The sequence below is a fragment of the Bos grunniens genome, chromosome 15 (assembly GCF_055505025.1).
Source record: "Bos grunniens cultivar Pamir isolate PY7600 chromosome 15, Bosgru_T2T1.0, whole genome shotgun sequence".
NCBI lineage: Eukaryota > Metazoa > Chordata > Mammalia > Artiodactyla > Bovidae > Bos > Bos grunniens.
The window spans coordinates 33875839-33897380 of NC_141179.1; the positions used below are offsets into that span (position 1 = coordinate 33875839).

Below are 21542 nucleotides of genomic sequence, written 5' to 3' on the forward strand. Positions count from 1 at the left end.
TGCTTCTGATTGGGGAGATGTCTGCGGTATAGAAACTGAATTTGTTAGAATATCCTCTCTAGAATCCAGACACTAAGAAGGCTGGGGATGGGCTTCTGGTTATTTGTGATGGGCCTTTGCATAGCCCCACAATTAAAAAAATGATTTATATGCTTACTGTATAAATTTTGGAAAACACAGAAAAATACAAAGAGGAATAAACAAATACCATAGTATATATAATCATATATAAATTAAACACAGTTGGGTTTATTAGTCATTTGCTGCAAAAACCATTTTTTTCTATGTCATTAATTATTCTCACATGATATCTCATGCATTTCTAGAATCCCATTAGATGAATATACCATTTAATCAATTCCCTATTTTTGGAAATCTGGGTCATTTTGTTGTGATGAACATTGTTAACACAAAAATGTCTAGGTCCTGAAAAGCAGAGCGAGATGTAAAGCCTTGGTTTTATCTTTTGTAAAACGGGATTGACAGTACCCATTTCAAAGCCCTGCCATGAAGATTATATAGTATATATAAAGTACTTTGCACAGTGCCCTGCACTTAGCGAGCTCTTCATAAACAGTAACTTATCATTGGCTTACTTTATGTCTGATTATTTTCTTAACTGCCAAAAAGTAGAATCACATTCTCAAGGTTTTTGAGGCTTGTGTGGTTTAACTGTGTTAGCCTATCTGAAGGTCAGTGGAAAGAAGGTTATACAGGAAGCCACGGTGGCACGTCAGCTCAGCCAGTGAGTAAGCTGATCAGTTAATGCAGCCACCGACCCACAGACGGGGTCCCGCTGTCCCCAGCATCCCGAATATCTTTAAGATTTTTTTTTAATGTGGACCATTTTTAAAGTCTTCTTTAAATCTGTTACAATATTATTTCTGTTTTATGTTTTTTTTGACCATACGGTATGTGGGGTCTTCGTTCCCTGACCAGAGATTGAACCCGTGTGCCCTACATTGGAAGGCAAAGTCTTAACCACTAGACTGCCAGGAAGTTCCAAGACCTAGGCTTCTAATGGCCAACATTGAGTGACCCAGCTGCCGCTCAAATTTAAACATATGCTTAGGAGAGCCATTGAGAGCCAAGTAAGTTTGTCCCTCCCACTGAAACTCATCCTTGTCCCCTTATTTTGCATCTTTGTGTCTTAATTGATAAGGAACAGTGGCTGAGGGTGGTCTTCTAGTCTCCGTGTAATTGTTGCTACTACTGGAAACAGATTCGCCCCAGGACATGACACCCTAAGAATAGGTCGGATGTGTCTTCTCACTCTGTATAACACATTACTGAGTATCATAGAATTTCAGAGTTGAAAGAAAACTTAAGTGACGGTTGGGCCTGATCCCCTTACTTCTGTGAAAGGCTGAGGCCCAGAGCTTTTAAATGATTTGTTCAAGGTCATAAAACAAACAAGTGGCCAAGCCAGAACCAAATCCCAGGTCTTCCGGATCCCTCCCTCTTCCAGGATTTTTTCTCCCTGGACCGTGCTTATTTCCAGCAAATTTCATTTGAAACCCAGCACTCGAAGTCACGGTTAACTTGTTGTCCAGATACGTCTGCCTCTCTTCCCCAAACTGAGCGTTTCTCCTGCAGGGTTCATCACTGGGAAAATGAAAGCACATTGCTGCACGTCTCACCGTAGGCCTGTGCTGGACCTTTCCTGCAGAGGATTCTGTTAACATCATCAAGAAGCAGGAGGGGGCTTTAGGAGGTGGCTCTTGTTTCTTTTCTTCCCTCCTAAACATTTCATACAAATATTTGAAACTGATTTTTTAGGAGAAAGTCTTTCTTTTCTGGATTGAAACTAGTGTAGCCAAGCAGCATTTCTCTCACTTCTTTGGGTATGAACTAGAGGAAGCTGGCCTTTCTAACCTGATGCTTTCAACACAGGACTTTGAGTGAAGAAAGAGCAGCCGTGGTCCCATCTCTGATGCAGAGAATGCAGTTAGAAACATTGCCCTAAGCCCCTTGCCCTCTCTGGGGTGCAGCTGGATTCTCATGTCACTTCTTGGTCAATTTCAAGTTTAAAATCTTTATTTTAAAAGTTTTTATTGAACTTTCAAAGAAGTCAGTTCATCATCTGTTATGACAGTAGTCACCCCACCACTGGCAAGAAAATCCCCAAATGCCAGACTGTAGATTATTTTACGAACTAAAGAGATACCTCTGACATTTTTTATTATTATTGGCCATGCCATGCAGCATGCAGGATCTTAGTTCCCCAGCCAGGGATCCAACCCAAGCCTTGCTGCAATGGGAGCACTGAGCCTTAACCACTAGACCACCAGGGAAATCCAGAAAGAGACACCTCTCGAATCAATGAAAGCCTGCCTAGATTTGCCTTCCAATGGGTGAGAAACTGGTGATTCTGTCCAGTCTCACGGTTCAGGCCTTGTGCTTTGGGCAGGGCCTGTCTGCTGGCTTCATTGTGCTCTCAAATGCCACAGTCAAAGCTCCCCACAGCAGACCTGGGTCCATCTGCCCAGGACTGGACTTCTGATCCCAAAGGAGGGCAGTAAGTCAGACAAAGTAAGGTCATAGATCAAGCTGGACTGTTTGTTACAAATATCAGAGCTTTTCAGGCCTGGGTCCATTTCTTGGCTCTGCCACTTATGTAACCTTGGACAAGTGACTTAATCTCCTTAAGCCCAGGCTTCCTCACCTGCAAATTGGCATCAATTCAAGTCCCTACATCATGAGGTTGTGCGATAATTAAATGAGAGAATGCTTGTAATGATCGTAAGCACTCTGTAAATGTCAGCGACCAATGTCATGTTTTCTTGCTTTTACTGACCATGACTCCAGATCTTTTAAAATGGATAAGAGGAGAGAGGTGATAAGAGGAGAAAGCTGTTTTCTTGCTAGTCATTAATTCCTTTCATCAGAAAATATTTATTGATTATGCATCAGACATTCTCTAGACCTTGGGGACACAAAACCGAGAAGCTTATAGTCTACGGAATTGTGGTGGCATGGAAACAAAGAATTGTACTGAGGGTGGGATAAACCCTCCGGGAAAGTGTATGGGTAGGAGGTGGGAGGGGGAGCGGTGTTGTTGTGGAAACAGGGAGCAAGGACTGTCACATCCAGCTTGGGGAAAGGGCCCTGAAAAGCTTCTCAGAGCAGGAACATGGAAGGGAGTTTGTAGACTGTCAATGGCATTCCCAGCAAAGACACAGTCTACACAGACTCAGGAGAGGGGAAGGCAAGGTCTGTCTGGTACAGCGAGAGCATATGGGAGAGTAGCCAGAGACATTTCATTCAACACTTTCATTCATCAGGGATAGAAGGCACATTTTCAACCCTCATGGAGTTTAGAGACTGGTAGGGAGAGAAAGACAAGCAAATTAGTGATTATGATGTGATAATTGTGATGACGAGGGTACTCATGTAGTGGGCACACTAAAAAGCATGGTTAGTCTCAGCCTGAAGTGTAAGGGAAAACCATGCAGGGAAGATGACACAACCTGAGACTTGAAGATCTGAGACTAGGTGAGTTGGAACAAAGCAGAGGGAGGAGGAAAAATATTCCATAAAGGATACAAGTAGAAAAGGGCATGGAGGTTTATGAGTGGGCATGGATTCTTTGAGGAGAAGTAAGCCTATAGATATGTCTGAGATAAACAATGATGAGGCTAAGATATGCATACATAAGCTCATTCAACAAATATGTGTTGAGTGCCTCCTGAATTCCTGTGGAATGTTCTAGGCTCTGGGTAGAGGACAATCATGAAGTGGGCTAGGGAGCACAGATGGGGTTTTTAGTGGACCATGGAGTCTGATTTGCGTGATATGCAGATGTGACCCCAAGAAACAGTGAGTCAGATGGTGATCGATGAATACTTTTCTGATTCTGAAGAACTAATGAAGGATCTTCAGAATCAATGAATCCTTTTCTGATTCTGATTACAGGGGGAGGGTCTCAGCTCAGTTAGTTAATTTTTAATAACTCATACTTATTAATCTATCTTTTTAACAGAGAGCTATAGGCCTTAGCTTCAGAACACTAAGAATGTGTAACAAGATAGTTTTGTGTTTTTTTTTTTAATTATTGGATATTTTCTACTGATGGCAAGTGAGACTAGTTTTCCATTTATAGACATCATAACAAATTTTCTCTAAAATGTGTTTGAGGTAAAGTAAATGAGACCAACCCTCCAATCTAGAAAAGTACAGATGCAGATATAGCAAAACTAACCAGTTGATCTAGAAAGAGCTGAGGCCATGAAAGTACTGCTGATGGCAAGCTGTTGCAAACATTGGGAAGGGAGGGAGAGCTGCTAAGAGATGTATTTGAACTGGGGGTTCCTTGGGTGCCAAAATTACATGTGCCATATTGATGTTTTTTGGTTGGGCCACGTGACTTGTGGCATCTTAGTTCCCTGACCAGGAATCGAACCTGCACCATCAGCCAGTAAGAGCCCAGAGTCCTAACCATTAGACCACCAGGGGATTCCCAAGTGTGCCATATTGGTTTTGAGGTCCCAGAACCTGGCATAGAGCCTGGCACTTAGCATGTGCTTAACTTGGGGCATGCCATTCACAACTAATAAGTTTGGGATTTTAAAATCCAAAACTTGGCATTTATTCCTTCTATTCCATCCACATCTGTCATCACTAACTTGCATAGATGCTTGGAAGGAGCTGGAAACTCTGGCATTATCTGACAGGAGCCTGTGGATGGACAGGAATTCCCATACTCGTACCAGCATGCTGAGAAGTGTATGAACCTGGGTCTCCCCTTGAAAACATGTTCTTGCTTACAAACATGGTCTCCGCTTGCAAACGGGAGTTCTCTTGACTCTTGTGATGACACTTCCACCCCTCCCGGGACTGTCTCCTGGAATCCTATGGTGTCGCTTCATTAATCTCAGAGACATGACAACCGGAGATGGTGGATGCTGATAGCATCTAATTCTGTCACTGTTTCAGTAGTTCTAAGAGACTTTTGTGGTTTCTTTCTTACTCCTTAAAAAAAGTTCTTTTTTCACTATTCATAAGCATTTATGCTTGTCATGTTTGATCCTCTTAGCTCTTTGGATGTGTTGTTTGGACCCTCATTTACACTGTGCCTCTCTTTCTGGAGGTCTGATGATGTTCAGGAAAGATGGAAAAGAAACGCCTGGTAGCACTTATTCATCAGTTCATCAGTTCCTGCATCTCAGCCATATCAAAGGGGGTTTAAAATGGAGTTTTCAAATACATCATTTAGACCTGCCCATAGTATAGAGTGTTGGGAAGTTTCTAAACAGGCACATTGAGCTTACAGCCCCTGGCCTGATGACCAAATGATTTTTTTTTGGTCACTGCTTTGTGGCATGTGGGATCTTAGTTCCCTAATGAGGGATCAAACCTCCGCCCCCTGCATTGGAAACACAGAGTCTTAACTGCTGGACTGCCAGGGAAGTCCCCTAAATGATTTTAAATTCCTCAGTTCTAAGCATACAGAATTTTTTTAAATTTTATTTTATTGAAGTATAGTTGATTTGCAATGTTGTGTTAATTTCTACTGTACAGCAAAATAATATTATATATCTAGACAGCAGAATATATATATATATATTCTTTTTCATTATGGTTTATCACAGGATATTGAATAAATAGTTCCCTGTGCTATACAGGAGGACCTTGTTTATCCATCCTGCATATAGTAGCTTTAAGCAGGATTTGAACCTTAATGATGATTCCTACAAGGCACTGTGTCACTGAAGATAAATCTTAAAAAATAGCTACACGCTCGAGTGAGAGGCACGTGTCTTCAAGCCACTGCCTGGCCTTCCTTAGGTGTGTTCAGTGCCGCAGCCGCATCAGAGCTGCATTTGCAGGTGACTGCATGGCCTCTGGCTTCCCGTCGGTGCAGGATACACAAAAAGCAGTCCTACTCTGGGGGAGGCCTGAGTCTGTTGACAGACGTTTCTCCTTATCTTGTTTTCGCATCAGTTGCAACACCGTGTCTGTTCAGAACAAGCGTAGGTGGGGGCTCCTCCTGCCCTGCCCTATGCTAGCTGTTAAAATAAGAGGGTGGTTTATCACATTGTTTTTCAAGCTAATATCAGGCCACCTGTAGTTGGTGACTCCAGTGGGTCATGGGAGGGATCTGTTGATGGCTAAGGGAAACAAGCCCAGATTTTTAGAGGGGTTACATCAACAATGCACTTGATAGTCATTCGATTTTGGAAATGAGAATTTGGGGCAAGTTTGAGGTTTTGTTTGATTGCTAAGGTCATTGCTAAGTCACTTCAGTCGTGTCTGACTCTTCGGACTGTAGCCCACCAGGCTCCATGTCCATGGGATTCTCCAGGCAAGAATACTGGAGTGGGTTGCCATGCCCTTCTCCAGGGGGCTAATGTCATTAGGTAGCTCTCAAAACGTTTAAACTACATTTTCTTTCTTTCTTTCTTTAAAACTTTTTATTTGGTGTTGGAGTATAGCCAGTTAACAACATTGTGATAGTTTCAGATGCACAGCAGAGGGACTCAGCCATATGTATATACCTGTATCCATTCTCCAGCAAACTCCCCTCCCATCCAGGCTGCCACATAACAGTGAACAGAATTCCATGTTCTGTATAGTAGGACCTTATTGGTTATCCATTTTAAATATAGGAGTATGTACATGTTGATCCCAAATTCCCTAATTGTCTCTTCCCCTCTTTCTTCCCCACTGGCAACCATAAGTTTGTAAACTACATTTTCAAACTCATAAAATTGGACACATTTTCAAATCAATCGCCAGGAATTGTGGCAGGCAACTAACTGACCACTAACGTTGTAATTGTACTTCCTAGTCCACAAAGCACTTACATGTATACAATTATTCCCATAATACAGATGAGAAAACTAAAGATCAGAAATACTAAGAAAATTTTGACCGAAGTCATGTGTTTCATGGCTAGTGACTGAGGGAGCTAGAAGTCAGCCCTGGATCCAAGTATCTCCCAGTTCTGGGTCCTTTTACCTTCACTATCCTGCCTCTTGTTTGTTTCCACCTTCTTGTCCAAGTTCATCTATTTGCTGCTGCAGTGGACAGCACCTCAGTGCCTTGATAGTTGAGGTTTAGGGAGGGCAAGGTGGCCATGTAAGATCACAGGGGATTGACTCATTGCATTGCACCATGGATTCATACGTTCACAGCAATTCAGAGCTAGAATTAAGGAAACAGACCAGTTTTAACTGAGAAGGCAGCTGCTGTGCTGGGAGCTTCATGGACATGTCACTGTGCAAAAAGAGAGATACTTATCTACCTGCTGCTGCTGCTGCTAAGTCGCTTCAGTTGTGTCCGACTCTGTGTAACCCCATACACGGTAGCCCACCAGGCTCCCCCATCCCTGGGGTTCTGCAGGCAAGAACACTGAAGTGGGTTGCCATTTCCTTCTCCAATGCATGAAAGTGAAAAGTGAAAGTGAAATCGCTCAGTCATGTCCGACTCTTAGCGACCCCATGGACTGCAGCCCACCAGGCTCCTCCGTCCATGGGATTTTCCAGGCAAGAGTACTGGAGTGGGGTGCCATTGCCTTCTCCTCCCTTAATTCCCCACCAGCTTCTTGAGATAAGGTCTCTCATCACCATCTGAGAGAAGAGAGCACTGGAGCTTGGGGATACAAAGAAAGTTGTCAAACAAGTAAGAGGAGCCTGAATTTGAACCTTGAGTTTTCTGATTCCAAAGCCAGCCTGGTCCCACCACCACATTCCATGGATGAGGAAACCAGAGCAGTGGAATGTGATCTCATGGCAGTAATAGAGTTGGGTCTCATCAGCCTCATCCCAGTCTTCTTCTCAGCACACCTGCAGACCTCATCTCTTAGGGTTGGGATTCTCCTCTGTTCCATCAGATGAAAAGTAGTCAGCATTGTGGATGATGTCCCCTTCCCCCACCCATGACTCTGTAGTCATGAGAAATTTTGGTTGCAATTCACCCCAGCCATTGATGTCTACCTCCTGGTCCTTGTTGAGAATCCACCATGCCCATCATCCAGGCTCTAACAAAAGTTGTTCACAAGTGATACCATTTGATTCTTTGCTTTTTCCCTAACTTGCAAGAAGATAGGAGCCTGGGTAAATGATAAATAGGCATCAGCTTCGAGGATAGTAGAAACAGCGCCCTGGGGCATCCTGAGTGCCACGTGTGGAGGCTCCCTATGTCGCTACAAAGGCCAGAACCTACAGTTTCCCGCACCCCTACCCCCTAACCCCAGTGTCCCCACAGCCTCCATCCTCTGTTTCTTACACTCTGTACTCCAGCGCCTTTGGAAATCCATTTGCTTCAGTGCTGTCACTGATGTTCATTTTAAGTTGTGTGTAGAAATATATCATGGATGCAAACCCTGCCATAGGGATTAGTCCTAAATCTTTGTAGAAGACAGAGCGTCAGGGGCATAGGAGGGAGGAATAACTGTAAGATGCCTGCCCTACATAGTTATTGCATTTAATCCTCACAACTCTAGGAGGTGGGTGTTCCTCCCATTTTCCAGAGAAGATTGGGAGATTCGCACTGGGGTAGGGAGGTTTTCTCATCAAGGTTTCCCAGGCTGTCCCGCGGAGGGCGGGGAGGGGAGCGAACTGTTGTGGTGCGGAGCGTTGGGCGGGCGGCGGCCGGGCGGCCCAGGGGCTGCCTCGGGATTCGGGGCGCAGCCGAGCGGCTGCAAAAAAAAAAAAAAAAAAGCCAGGATTATAATTCAGATTTCTCTCCAGAACCAATACTCTTTGCTCTTTACTGTGTATCAGCTAGAGCATCCTGCAGGGAGGGGATAATATGACCCCTGAACTTGAAGGATTTCTGTGCGTGGCATGTGGAGCCACAGAATGGGGGTCTGAATCCTGGTCCAGCAGAATCCTAGCTGTGTGTTCTCTCTGTGCTCTCTCTTCTTTTCCAAAATCTCTCAATAATAGTTGAAACACATTAGGTGACCTATTTTATGATGTCTAATAAGCCCTACCATTATTAATTCTTTGATTCAATCAAGGACCTCATAATGGTACCCACAGGAGAAGGTGGAGCCAGAGGGAGAGTGGCTGTCAGGAACTCTACTCACCTGGGCCAGCCCGGCAACAAGTGTGCGGTATTAGGAATCAGGCAAGGTTGTTAGAGAAGGCCCAGCGCGCATGCGCCTGGGAAGCCGGAAGACCCTATACCCGCCATGATGCTTCTTGGAGCAGTTCTGCTGTGTGAGTGAGAAGTTAGTCCTCGGTGGTTAGCTGGGGAGCCAGAAGTGATTTTCTGCAGATTTGGTTTGAGAGCTGACTCCTCAAGACCTGGAAGTAAGTGTGGGGGCTGCAGTGCTGAGTGGACAAGAGAACTTTGTCTCCACTTTGGTTTGGGCCCTGACCAGAGTTAACAGTTGGTGGATGCTTTTTTGTTTTTTAAATCTTTCTCTAAGTTAAGGATTGTTTGTTAAACTTTAGAGTTTAGAAGATAAACCACATTTTTTTGCGTTTAATTTTTTCAATTTAAGTTTTTGTGTGTTTATCCTGTTAGCTCTCGTAATTTACTCCTGATCTTGAGGTAGCAGTTTGAAAAGTGATTTGGAAGCCTATTGTTGACAGGTGAGGGGAAGCTTAACCTTGGGGAAAACTGTAAACTGCTCCAAACAAGGAGCTTTGTGCCTTGGGGACAGGCCCTGGGAGATTGTTTGCTCCACTTTAACCAGAACGTCATGTCTCATCACAAAAGGAACTTTAGTGCCATAGGTGATATTTTCTGTTTTATATTAAAAATTTCCAGCTCCCAGTGTATTAATTCTGTCCAGCCCGCGGGCCTGTACAAATCTGCATGGCTGTGTGATTCTGCTCCATCTGTGTTGAATTTCTTCGCATCTTTGTTCGAAGGCATTAACAAATCTGGTTGTTTCTCGGGAGGGTCTAAGGACAGGATCCATTGTGTTTGGATTATAAAGAAACAAAAAGGATGGTGGTGGGAAAAGATCTAGTTGGTCTTTTTATTGTGCAGTGTAGCCTGGAGGCTCCCCCATGTAATTAACGCAAATGTGGAAAGTTAACTGTTCCATCTAAAAGGCCATGGGAGAAATTACAGAGCATGGAAACAATAAAATGAAGTCTTATTAACAAGTGCAAGGCCGTTGCAGCGGCAAGTATTGCTGGTGACCTGATGGGATAGAAGCCTTTTCAGGTGGCTTTTTGGGCAATACTCACAGTTTCCGACGTCGCAGGGCTTTTCACAAGGAGATCTTCCTTTTGACATGCACCTCAAGGCCCTGAGTTGCATAAAGGTTTCCCCAAAGTCACAGGGTTGCGTCCACACTAACACCGTAGCACCTACCCACCAGCCCACTTGCTGCTCATAAGGAACGTAGGGTGGTCAGAGTGGGAGGGATGGAGGGCTGAGAATTGGACCAGTTCTTTCCTTGTGACTTTCCACTGGAAATGTCCCTCCTCCACCTCAAGACCTGTCCTGACGACTGTTGCCCACAGGGAGCCATGTCCCTCCTCTGAATTCCTAGGGCACATGTTGGCCTCCTCCCTTACAAGGCCTGAACCACCATTTAACTCTTTCCTGTGTTTTAATCTTGATGCCCGTGGAGACTACAGTATACACAAGGGCAGTAATAGCCTTGCCCTTAGTCATCACACGTGGCTTGCATACACTACAGTGTACACTCCACAAAGAGACTGGCAAACACCTCATGAGGAGAAATGGCCTGTTTGTTACTAAAAACCAAAATTATTTGCTTTAGAAATGAATTCAAGTCTTTGAAAACATTTCATGCAAAACACTAATGATATCCGCATGGAGAGAGATGTAAGAGTTTAAATTGAAGGTGTGGTGAAAGTTCTTACAGGAGGGCAGAGAATATCATCCCATAAAATAAAATATATAAGACTTTATCCCAGAGGATCTGAAGACTCCTTGCCTTCATCATTCAAGATCAGATTGGAGACTTCAGAGATGCCCGAATTGCTAAAGATTCTAGAAACCAAAAATGCATATGGGGTTTGGTAAAACATGAAGCAGGAAGAACCATCGGCTTTTAACTCAGGAAAATTTTTGTCTGACTCTTTGAACCGTATTAATGCAATTAAATGGAGAAGGCAATGGCAACCCACTCCAGTAGTCTTGCCTGGAAAGTCCCATGGATGGAGGAGCCTGGTAGGCTACAGTCCATGGGGTCTCGAAGAGTCGGACACGACTGAGTGACTTCACTTTCATGTTTCACTTCCATGGATTGGAGAAGGAAATGGCAACCCACTCCAGTGTTCTTGCCTGGAGAATCCCAGGGACAGAGGAGCCTGGTGGGCTGCCGTCTATGGGGTCGCACAGAGTCGGACACGACTGAAGCGACTTATCAGCAGCAGCAGCAATGCAATTAAATGAAGGAGTAGAATTGCTCTCAAGCTTATTACTAATCCTGATTTTGCATTCATTTGTTATTTGTGTTCATTTATTCACTCATTCCTTTGGACACGTCACGTGCTCCCTGACGACCGAAGCATGTCTGGTTCATTTTTGGAATGTCCTCTTCCTTTCCATTCCCATGAGCTTGGCTCATGGCCGGTTTTTCTTCATACGTGGTTGTTGAATTGGGTTAGTTGTAGACATGCCACATACTTCTTTGAAACGTCTTTTTACTTTTCAAAACAAATATCATGCAAGTGATTCTTCTTGAAAAATCATGGGAAAATCTGCCTGATTGAGAGTCATGAACTAAGTTTTGAAACTTGGGCAGTTTATTGATTTTAAAAAGAAGTTTCAATCATGTCTAAACAGAAACTTTTTAAACTATGTTTTTAAAAGGCTACACTCTATTTACAGTTATTACACAATATTGGATATATTCTCCATGTTGTACAGTACATCCTTATAGCCTATCTTACACCCAACAGTTTGTACCTCCCACTGGTTACCAGTGGTTACTGGTAACTGCTAACCATTAGTTCTCTCTCTGTGAATCTGCTGCTTTTTTTGTTATTGAATAGAAACTTTTAGACCTTGAGAATAAGTGGGGCCATGTGAGACTCCAGGGTTCTTGGCATGAGTATAAAGTATTGTTTATTGTTCATTTGAGCCCCTCATTTGTGAGAGCAAGCATCCTGCCTCTCAGAGCACAGGAAGGGACTGTCTGAGGTGGTTAGAGAAAGAGGACTTGGAATCCTGTTAACTGGTTTCAGGTTGATGGAAAAGCATGAATTTCTAGGGTGGAAGAGAGAGGAACAACAGCAAGGGCCCTGGGAGGTGTACTCTAGGGACCTGGCATCCTTGGAATGAGTCTTTTTGGTTTCAAAGTGGTGGTTCTTCCCTGTCGTGGCAGATAGGAGGATCTTTTGGCTCAGGGGCCAATGTCCCCTACGGGCTAACTCCTGGCCTTGAGAATGATTCACTAACCTGACTTGCTCAAGGAGCCTGTGGCTTACACTTACTCTTAAAGATCAAAGCAGAGTTGCCAACAGCAGCAAGTGCTTTTGTAAGCTGTGTGTGAACTCAGAGGAGCCAAAGTGGGTTGATGTTTTACGTTGGGGCTGAATCCCTGCCTCCAGAAACCTGCCAGTTGAACCGTCTAATTTGGCCAAATATAGAGCATTCTCCACCTCTCAGGGCCTGCCTTTGAAAAGTGGCTGGGAGAAGTTTTGACTTTGAAAACACCTGTTGCTCTTCACCTTGATGGGCAGTTGTCTTGTGAAAGGTCAGACAGACCAGTGGGAATGAGAACAGTTTCCACGGGGACCTGATAACAGGGGTCTCTCTCTTTTTTTTTTTTGGAGTATAATTGCTTTCCAATGTTGTGTTGGTTTCTGCTATACAACAAAGTGAATCAGTAATATGTATACATATATGCCTTTCCTCTTGAACCTCCTTCCCACTCCTCTAAGCCATCACAGGGCCCCAAGCACAGGGGTCCTAAGAGGCTTCAGTTGGAGCAGATGTGGAGCAGAGCCCGATTTTAGGGCTGGTGGAAAGAGGAGGCACTTTCCCTAAAAGGATTATGGACCAATGCCCCCAGAAACTGTTGTTTAAATTGTTTTTTAAATAGAGAACTTTATCCCAGGGTTTCTATTTAAGGGCCACACTTTCTAGAGGTGGCAGTGTGTAGAAACAGGCCACCTTCAGGGGATAGAAGAAAGGAAAATAAAGCCACCCAGATGAAAAGACCTATGGTTAAAGAAGAATTTGTATTAGTACTCTAAATCTAGTTACTTTAGTGGAGGGAGGAGGCAGGTGCTAACCTGGCCAAGATGACACATTTGGCCGCATCCCAGCTCTCCAGCTGGGCCCTGCCCAGAGAGACCCAGGCGGCCCTCCCAGTTGCCCACCAAGCTCACAACTCCCAAAGGGAAGTGACTATGAGGCTACAGCTAGCTCAGCCTAAAATCCTCTCCACCACCACCAACCAACCCAAGAGCCCGCAGTCCACTGTCTAAGGGCCAGTGACCCCTTTCCTCTACACACCATGGTAATTTTTCATAAAAACTGTAGAAGCAAGGGCTGCTTTCCTAGTCCTAATGAAGAGAGACTGTTTGCCAAAGAGCTACCATCCCTGATGTGCTTGTGTGGCCCAGAAGCTTCTTTGCCAATGACCTCGAATGTCCCCAACCCAGGGGGCATCCCCATCACCAGCTACCTCATGTGATCTGTTAATAGAGAGGTGGAGAGGCCTTGTGAGCAGGCAAGTGGAGGTGGATTCTTTCCGACCTTTCCATCCACACCGGCCATCTCTATCACCAGACTTTGTGCTGCCCGCGCTCGGCCCAGCTCAGTCCTCAGCGGCTGTGAGGGCAGCACATGACCAACTGGAATCCTGTGATCCCAGGTGTGGTGTCAGTCTCCACCAGTCACCCTGAGGCACTGGTGCACAAACTGCCTGACCGGGTCCAGGCCTCAGGCCACCTAACACCCCAACGGCTCTTCTTCAGGAATCAAAAAAATGTTCATAGTAAAGAAAGAAGATAACACATTCTCTTATTTGCCAAAGCTCTAGTTTTTAATGCTGCTCCCAGATTCAGATCTAAGGCATGGGACTTGAGAATGTGTGAGTTGTTTGGAAGAATCCATCCATCCATTTCTGAGCAGAGTTGAAAAGGTAAATTTGAGACCTCTCTTCTCAATCTTAACCTAACCCCTTTGGTGGCTTCCATAACCTGAGCACTCACAGGCAGCCAGAGGTCTTGTTTGCACATCTGGGCAGCTGTGGGAAAGTTCCTTCCGTAAAGATCTAGAGGAGAGGCTTTGTTGCCAACAATTTGGGATATGAAGTGACAGTGTACATTTTGCATTTTACTCTGGTACCCTGGATACAAGATTCCCTTGGGGAATTACTGATCCTCATCAGAGTGTTTTGGGGTTGAGGTGTGTGTGTGTGTTTGGGGGATGGCCTTTTTGGGGGATGGACTTCAGTGAATTTTAGGCTTGTTGTTCTCTTAATGTTGGAATCTAGAGAGGAGTGGAAGTATTTCAGAAGACCTGTGTAGGTGGATAGGTCTAAAAATCTTGGCTAGAAGGAATACCAAGAAGTCATAAAGGTATAGTAAACTAATAGCTTACGGTTTAGTTCATATTCTGAAGAGATATGGTAAGATGGGGAATTTCAGCTGCACATACCTGTAAATTATTTTATGTATGCCAAGCAGAAAACTTTACCATTCTAGATAGAAGAAAATGGTTTGCCTTTATCTAAACTGGTCTAAACCTAAATTTAGGACTGATGGGCTATGTTCTTCAACTCTGCCTTTCGTCCCAAATCTTATCAATGTTGTTGTTAGTCCAAAGTGAAATAAGTAAGCAAGCACTGGTGGAAAGTTTTCAGCTAGTCTTCCTTGAGTAGAAGTGCCTCTTATTCTGAGATTGTATCCTTCCTACTTTTTTTGAAATTAAAACCTCCTTTCTGTTATGAATCATGGTGATAATTGGTAGTGGGGACTTTAGAATAAGATTCTCCGTAAATGAAAGGTTAACAGCTCCATGAGTCCACTCAAACCCCACTGGCCCCTGCTTTCAAAACACATTGGGCCATAAAATGCAAATATCTGGGACCAACTGGTCTACCCATCTTCTTATAAGCCATCAGGCAAATAAGATTTTTCTGCTCATTGTGCTAAAAGATTCTACAAACCAGTTCTGCAGGCTTTTCCCATACAGTTGGTTCTTGACCAGCATGGGGTTTAGGGGGATTGATCCTCCTTGAATCCATCGATTCAACAAATAACTGTAGTATTTACTATTGAAAAAATATGCATATATGTGGACTTATGCAGTTCAAACTCGTGTTGTTCAGGAATCAGTTGTACTTTCTTCCTGGCCCTGATGGGAAGTCAGAGCCTTTTCTGGCTTGTGCCCTCTCTGCTTGATGCCCTCCTATTTTATCTTCTCAGTGAAATTCCTGACAAGAAAGCTGGTGTGCCCCTTCCTCCTCTGGGCCACCCAAGCCCCTTGTTCATACTTTGTTCTGGCCCTTACTTAGTCATGATCGTGGTCCTGCTGACGACCACGTAATCATCATCTTGCCTGACTCTTTGTGACCCCGTGGACTGTAGCCTTCCAGGCTCCTCTGTCCATGGGATTTTTCCAAGCAAGAATACTAGAGTGGATTGCCATTTCCTTCTTCAGGGGATCTTTCCAACCTGTGGATCAAACAAACTGTTGTTTCCTGCTTTGGCAGGTGGATTCTTCACCACTGAACCACCTGGAAATTGCTGCTTACCATGATGAAAGATAATTATTTGACTGATCCTCTGTCTCACTAGACTGGGAGGTCCCTGACAGCTTATCTTTTTGTCTTTTTTTTTTTTTTTTTGTCCTTGCTAAACGCAATGCCTGATAAATGTGTGTTTGTTGAATGAAGAAGTATCCTAAATATCAGGTTACAGTTGGCGTCTGTTAGACTCCTTTGTCTCCCTCAGTAGAAATAAGCAGCTAGGCTCCTTTATAATAGTCCTCATGATTCATGGATCCTGTGATGAATCCCCTCTTTGGCCATCTCTTCTCCTGACGTTATTGTAATACTAGTCGAGAGGCACTGGGCCAGGAATCTGCGCACCTGGTTTCTAGTTCCAACTGTTAACAAGTCTCTCTTTGGAGACTCCATGTTCTCTCTGTTAAGGAAGGGGACAGAGAGCCAGGGTCTTGAAGGTTCTCATTATCCTCAACATCCTGTAGAAGAGCAGGTGGGAGGGAGGAGGGCCTCGGATGTGAGACACATGACTGTTCTCCAGAAAATTTCCCTCAAGTCGTTTGAACTTGAGTTTGATTTGGAGTAACCTGTGTGTTCATGCATCCAGCAGAATCTATTGTCAAATAGATAGTACCATTTGCTTTATGTCCCAAAAGGCCCAATGAGTTTTGGAATCAGAACATCTCAAAGTTGGATGTTCTGAGTTTGGTCTCCATGTTCTAGGAGACATGTAACATGTCCAGTCTCCATCTGGACTTTAGATTTTCTCCTGGTCAGAGCATGTATAATGATCCTTCTGTCGTAGTTGTTAAGAGAGAGTAATGGGAAAATGTAACGCATCCAGCATGGTGCCTGGGGTACACATGTTTAGCACTTGGTCATTCCCCATCCCCTCTCCTGAATGTGGGGAGCCTTCTCATGACAACCCCAGACCCAGCCTACTTAAACAGGAGAAACATCCTTGAAACTTTTCACCTTCTTTCCCTATCTGTACCTTTATGTCTTGTTGTTCAGTCCCTCAGTCGTGTCCAACTCTTTGTGACTGCATGGACTGCAGCACGCCAGGCTTCCCTGTCCTTCACCATCTCCCGGAGCTTGCTCAAACTCATGTCCGTTGAATTGGTGATGCCATTCGATCGTTTCATCCTTTGTGCCCCCTTCTCCTTCTGCCCACAATCTTTCCCAGCATTGGGTCTTTTCTAATGAGTTGAGTCTTCGTATCAGGGGGCCAAAGTATTGGAGGATTAGCATCAGTCCTTCCAATGAATATTCAGGGTTGAGTTCCTTTAGGATTGATTGATTTGATCTTGCAGTACAAGGGACTCTCCAGAGTCTTCTCCAGCACCACAGTTTTCACATCCATACATGACTGCTGGAAAAAATGTAGCTTTGACTATACAGAACTTTGTTGGCAAAATGATATCTTTGCTTTTTAATACGCTGTCTAGGTTTGTTATAATTTTCCTTCCAAGGAGCAAGCGTCTTTTAATTTCATGGCTGCAGTTACCATCCGCACTGATTTTGGAGCCCAAAAAAATAAAGTCTGTCACTGTTTCCACTTTTTCCCCGTCTATTTGCCATGAAGTGATGGGACTGGATGCCATGATCTTAGTTTCTTGAATGCTGAGTTTTAAGCCAGTTGTTTTTTTTTCTGGTGGGGGGTCTGCTTTTTTGTCTACCAGACCTTGGTGTTTACTTTAAAATGTAGGCTGCTTGAAGAGAAGCTTCAGTCAGAGGGCAACACTGCTATCTATTCCACAAGAATTTGGGAATGATGGGATTTCAGGAGTGAAGGTGTCAGGGATGAGCAGGGATGCATCACTTACAGGTCAGTCCCAGTAGAGCTGGCCATGTGTGCTGCCTGATACATGAGCTTTAACTTCAGTAACTCAGAAGGAGAAGGCCAACAGGTGTGGGTGTGGGAAGGACTAGAGAGTCATTGTGTGTCCTGCTGCTTCGATTCCTTGTTAAGGATGGTGAAAATAACTTCAGCAGCTGATGGTTAATGTGTCCAGGTGCGTGCCTGTGCTCAGCGGTCACCACGAACTGCTGGCATCCTGAGTGGGATTCTCTAGTCCACGGCTTTTGCAAATGGGGAATTTGAGTCCCCACCCAGCTTTTTCTCCCAGAGACTTGGAAGAGATTATCACAAGGTCTCAGAAAACTGGAGCTTGAAGCCATTTTTTGTTTGTGTTCATTCATTCATTCACTTGTCTGGGATTGAGAGAGAATTCTCACTCATAGATGTAAGATGATGGATAATAAATGACACAGTCTGGGCTTCCAGGTCCCCACAACAAGGGAAGGTGAGACTAACAGAAGTAAAGTTAGAAGGTATGAATGCAGTTTAGAGAAGACATCTGGGAGCAGGAGGAAGAACAAGCCCGGGATTGTGCTGTGAGCTGGGGAGATGGTGGGGGCCGAGGTTTGCAGGCTGATGCCACACCAGGCCTGCTGCTGTCCTTCGCGTGTGTTTTCTCCCCCTGTGTCCCCACCCCTCTGCTGGGCAGCTCCAGCCTCCTCCCATTTTTCAAGGAGAAGGCTCAGACATGTAGCCCCATACCTGAAGCTCCCTATCTGAAAAGTGGTGGAGCCAGAAGTGAAATCCTTGTCCAGCTGGTTGTAGGGTCCCCAACCTTTGCCTCCAGAACTCTGTGATCTTGAGCTGCAGTTAATAGTAGCCGACCTTGGCCAGGCCACAACTGGGACAGTAAAGGTACTAAAGCAGAAGTGATGAGGGTGGAGTTGTCCCCAGGAAGTGCATCCTGGGGAATTTGGGAGGTGGAACTGGTGGGCTCTGGAAACACAGAAAGCTTGTGCTGCACACCACTCCCCTAGAGCTCAGGTGCTGTCTCTCCACAGGCAAGGGAAGCCCAGGTGGAGGCTTGAGGGAGGGGGCAGTCAGGGGAGGTGGTGGAGAGGGAGTGGAAACAGCTAAGCACACCTTCTGGGTTTTCTGGGACAGCCTTCACCTGTAAGGCTTGCCTTTCGTTGGTAGTCTATAGGGGGAAAAATCATCTTGACAACTGCTTCTGAAAATAAAGAGCCCAGTGAAGTCATAGGGCCAGGAAGGAGGTGAAGGCAAGGGGAGGTGACAGTTGATTGAGGGCTGTTGGAAGCAAGGTTCATAGAGAGCGAACTCTGAGCAGGCCTGATTCCGGGCCTCTGTATGCAGGCAGGATCCTTCCAGCCAGGGTTCCCAAGGAAGCCCCTGTTCCCTCGATAACATCTCTGGCAAGGAAGCTTCTCAGCTTGCAGTTCAGATTCCAGGAATCTCTGCAGCACATACATTTTAGCAGGGAGGACGCCATCCTCAATCCCAGCCCTGGAATTCTTCATGTTTTTAGTGCTTAGGGGAAAGAGAGGAAAGCAGTTGGATCCCATTCAAATCCATCTCCTTCCTTCCTTTTTCCTTGCCTCCCTCTCCAGAGAGGTGGTCCCCTTCCCAGGTCATCAGTGACAAGGTTGTTGCCCATGAGTCCTAGGCAGGCTCACAGGACACAGGCAGGGAGGAGCAAAGATCAAACCAGGATGGGTAAGGGGGAAAGCAGGGCTGAGAAGTGGGCAAGGAAGGTTGAGCGCTGGCAGCCCTCTAGTGCACTGTGAGGCCGCCTCCTAGGAAAACATCCACCCAGGACACTTCTGAGCATATTCCCTGGAGATGTCAGCCTGGCCTTGGCCTTTTTGCCATCTCACTCTGCACACTGGGCACAGATGTGGGAAAAAAGCCAAGGTTTCTAACAGAACTGATGTCCTGTGTTTAGGCAGACCCCCTGCTTGCCCTGGTGGCTCAGATGATAAAGTGTCTGCCTGCAATGTGGGAGACCTGGGTTCAATCCCTGGGTCAAGAAGATTCCCTGGAGAAGAGAACTGTCAACCCACTCCAGTACTCTTGCCTGGAAAATCCAATGGACAGAGGAGCCCTGTAGGCTACAGTCCGTGGGGTTGCAGAGAGTCGGACACGACTGAGTGACTTCCGTTTTTTCAGTTTCTTGCCCTGAGACTTTCTTCTTCACCCTCTAAAGTGAGAATGATGGGACTTCCCTGGCATTCCAGTGGTTAAGACTCTGTGCTTCCAACGAAGGGGGTACAGGTTTGATTCCTGGTCAGGAAACTAGGCCCCCAGATGCTGCAAGGTGCTGCCATAAAATAAATAAAATGGGGGATACTGATCTCTTCCCCAGAGTCCACATACCCGCCCTCTCTGGGATACTGTGAGGACTGGAGAGTCAAAGCAAAGAACCTCAAGGCTAAAAATCACCCCAGGATTCATTTTGCCCATCCTCCCCCTCCAGTCCTCTCCATAACAATACCCACAGCAGACAAAGGAATGTGCCAGGGCCTAGAGACCACCTCGGAGGAAGAACCCACAGCTTCCCCTTGGTTGGGAGCCAAGTTCAAGTTGTCATGCCAGCTTTTTTTTGTGTGTGTGTGCTGCATGGCTGTTCATCATCAAGTAATTCAGGCCACTCAAAAAAAAAAAAAAAACTTCCCTCAAAATGAGGGAGAAACGAGGGAGTGATTTGCAGCATCTGTTACTTCCTTTTTAATTGAATCTGTTCTTCTCAGATACCAGGAGCAAGTGCCAAAGTCAGCAGCAGAATTCAGCTGTGTACATTTTGAAGGCACTGGAAGATAAATTTCTGTGCACTGTATGGATGCAGATTGTACAGAAACCAGATGGCCACACTGTCCTCAAGGTCCTCTTGCGGGCAGTGACCACTCGAGGGTAAGGTCAGTCAGTTCTCCTAAGGAGCTGCCTCAGTGGATCCATGCCCAGGATGGACTTGGAAACTTCCTCCAGAGAGGGGGCATGGCTTCACATGAGACAGGCTTTCTCAGCAGCCCAAATGGACCCAGAGGTCCTCATGGCTCCTTCCATTCTGCTCCCCACCACCCCCCACATCCCCTAGTGATGGGTTGGCATAGCCAGGATCCAGTAGGTTCTCGTATATTGATTCTCCAGCCTTGTTGAGAACCAGGAGGGCTACCAAGGTGGTGCTCTGGAATTCTCTGCCCCACAGAGTGTCCCACCTGGAAGAGTTCAAAGCTGGGAGGCAAGGAGAGGAGTCAGTGGGGAATACAGGTCCCTTCGCATTCGTGATGTTGAAGACAGGCACAGACATACACGTGCATTTACATACACGTGCACACACAAACCCCAGAACTGTGTAAAGCTTCAAGTACAGCTTCTTAAAAACAATTGTTTCCAGAAGAATTGGGGATTTTGCTCCATTCAGGAGGAGTGAGCCAGAAGCATACAGGAATGTACACTTTGAGCTGAGCCCCAGAAAGTTCATTAGAAAGTCATCCTTTTTCTCTATAAATGGTAACTTTCTGAGCCTTCTTAACCAGAACTGGGAGATCGTGATGCCCCAGCAGCTCAGCCTTCTTGTGCTGTGAGAATGGACAAAGGAGCTTGGTCAGTGTTCCCCATTTCAGGCAGGGAAGTCGGGGCTCAGGGTGGAGATGATGCTTTCCCTCGGGTGCACGGAAGATACGTGGTAAACCCCTCAGCACAGCATCAGTGAAGGGAGGCCTTGTTGTGGGAAGTCAAAGGCCTTCTGGTTGGCTGACGTTATAGCAGATCTTGAAGGCATGGAGCAGTACCAGCGAAGGTCAAGATCTGTAGATGGGAAAGCCCTTGGGGAGAAATATTCTGTGGCAATAGAAGAAAAATCATAGCCTTAGCATCTGGAGAGTGTATGTTACTTGTCCAGGGAGCTAAGCTTCTTGTTAGCAAACTTAAATACAGACATTCTGCATTTTTCTTAGAGCCCTGCCCAAATTCTTGGTAAGAAATGTTCAGAGAATCAGAGTATTTTATTTTGGGGACTTAGAGTTTACTATTCTAGTCACTGACAAATCTGGCTACATGTCACAATCACCTGGGGAGTTTTGAAAAATAGTGATGTTCAGAGTG

At 45.3% G+C, this 21542-nt stretch overlaps 1 protein-coding gene across 7 annotated transcripts in view; it reads left to right on the forward strand.

The window, feature by feature from the left end:
* UBASH3B (ubiquitin associated and SH3 domain containing B) overlaps positions 1–21542 on the forward strand; it is a 154354-nt gene that overhangs the window by 38111 nt on the left and 94701 nt on the right. For 2 of the 7 annotated variants that reach the window (XM_086339687.1, XM_086339688.1), the window contains exon 1: positions 9022–9260. The exons of 2 other annotated variants lie outside the window; for them this stretch is intronic. The gene's annotated coding sequence lies outside the window, so the exon portion shown is untranslated. Of the gene's footprint in view, positions 1–8959; positions 9261–21542 lie in introns of those variants that run through there. 3 more of the 7 variants (XM_086339686.1, XM_086339689.1, XM_086339691.1) reach the window with 3 other exon arrangements.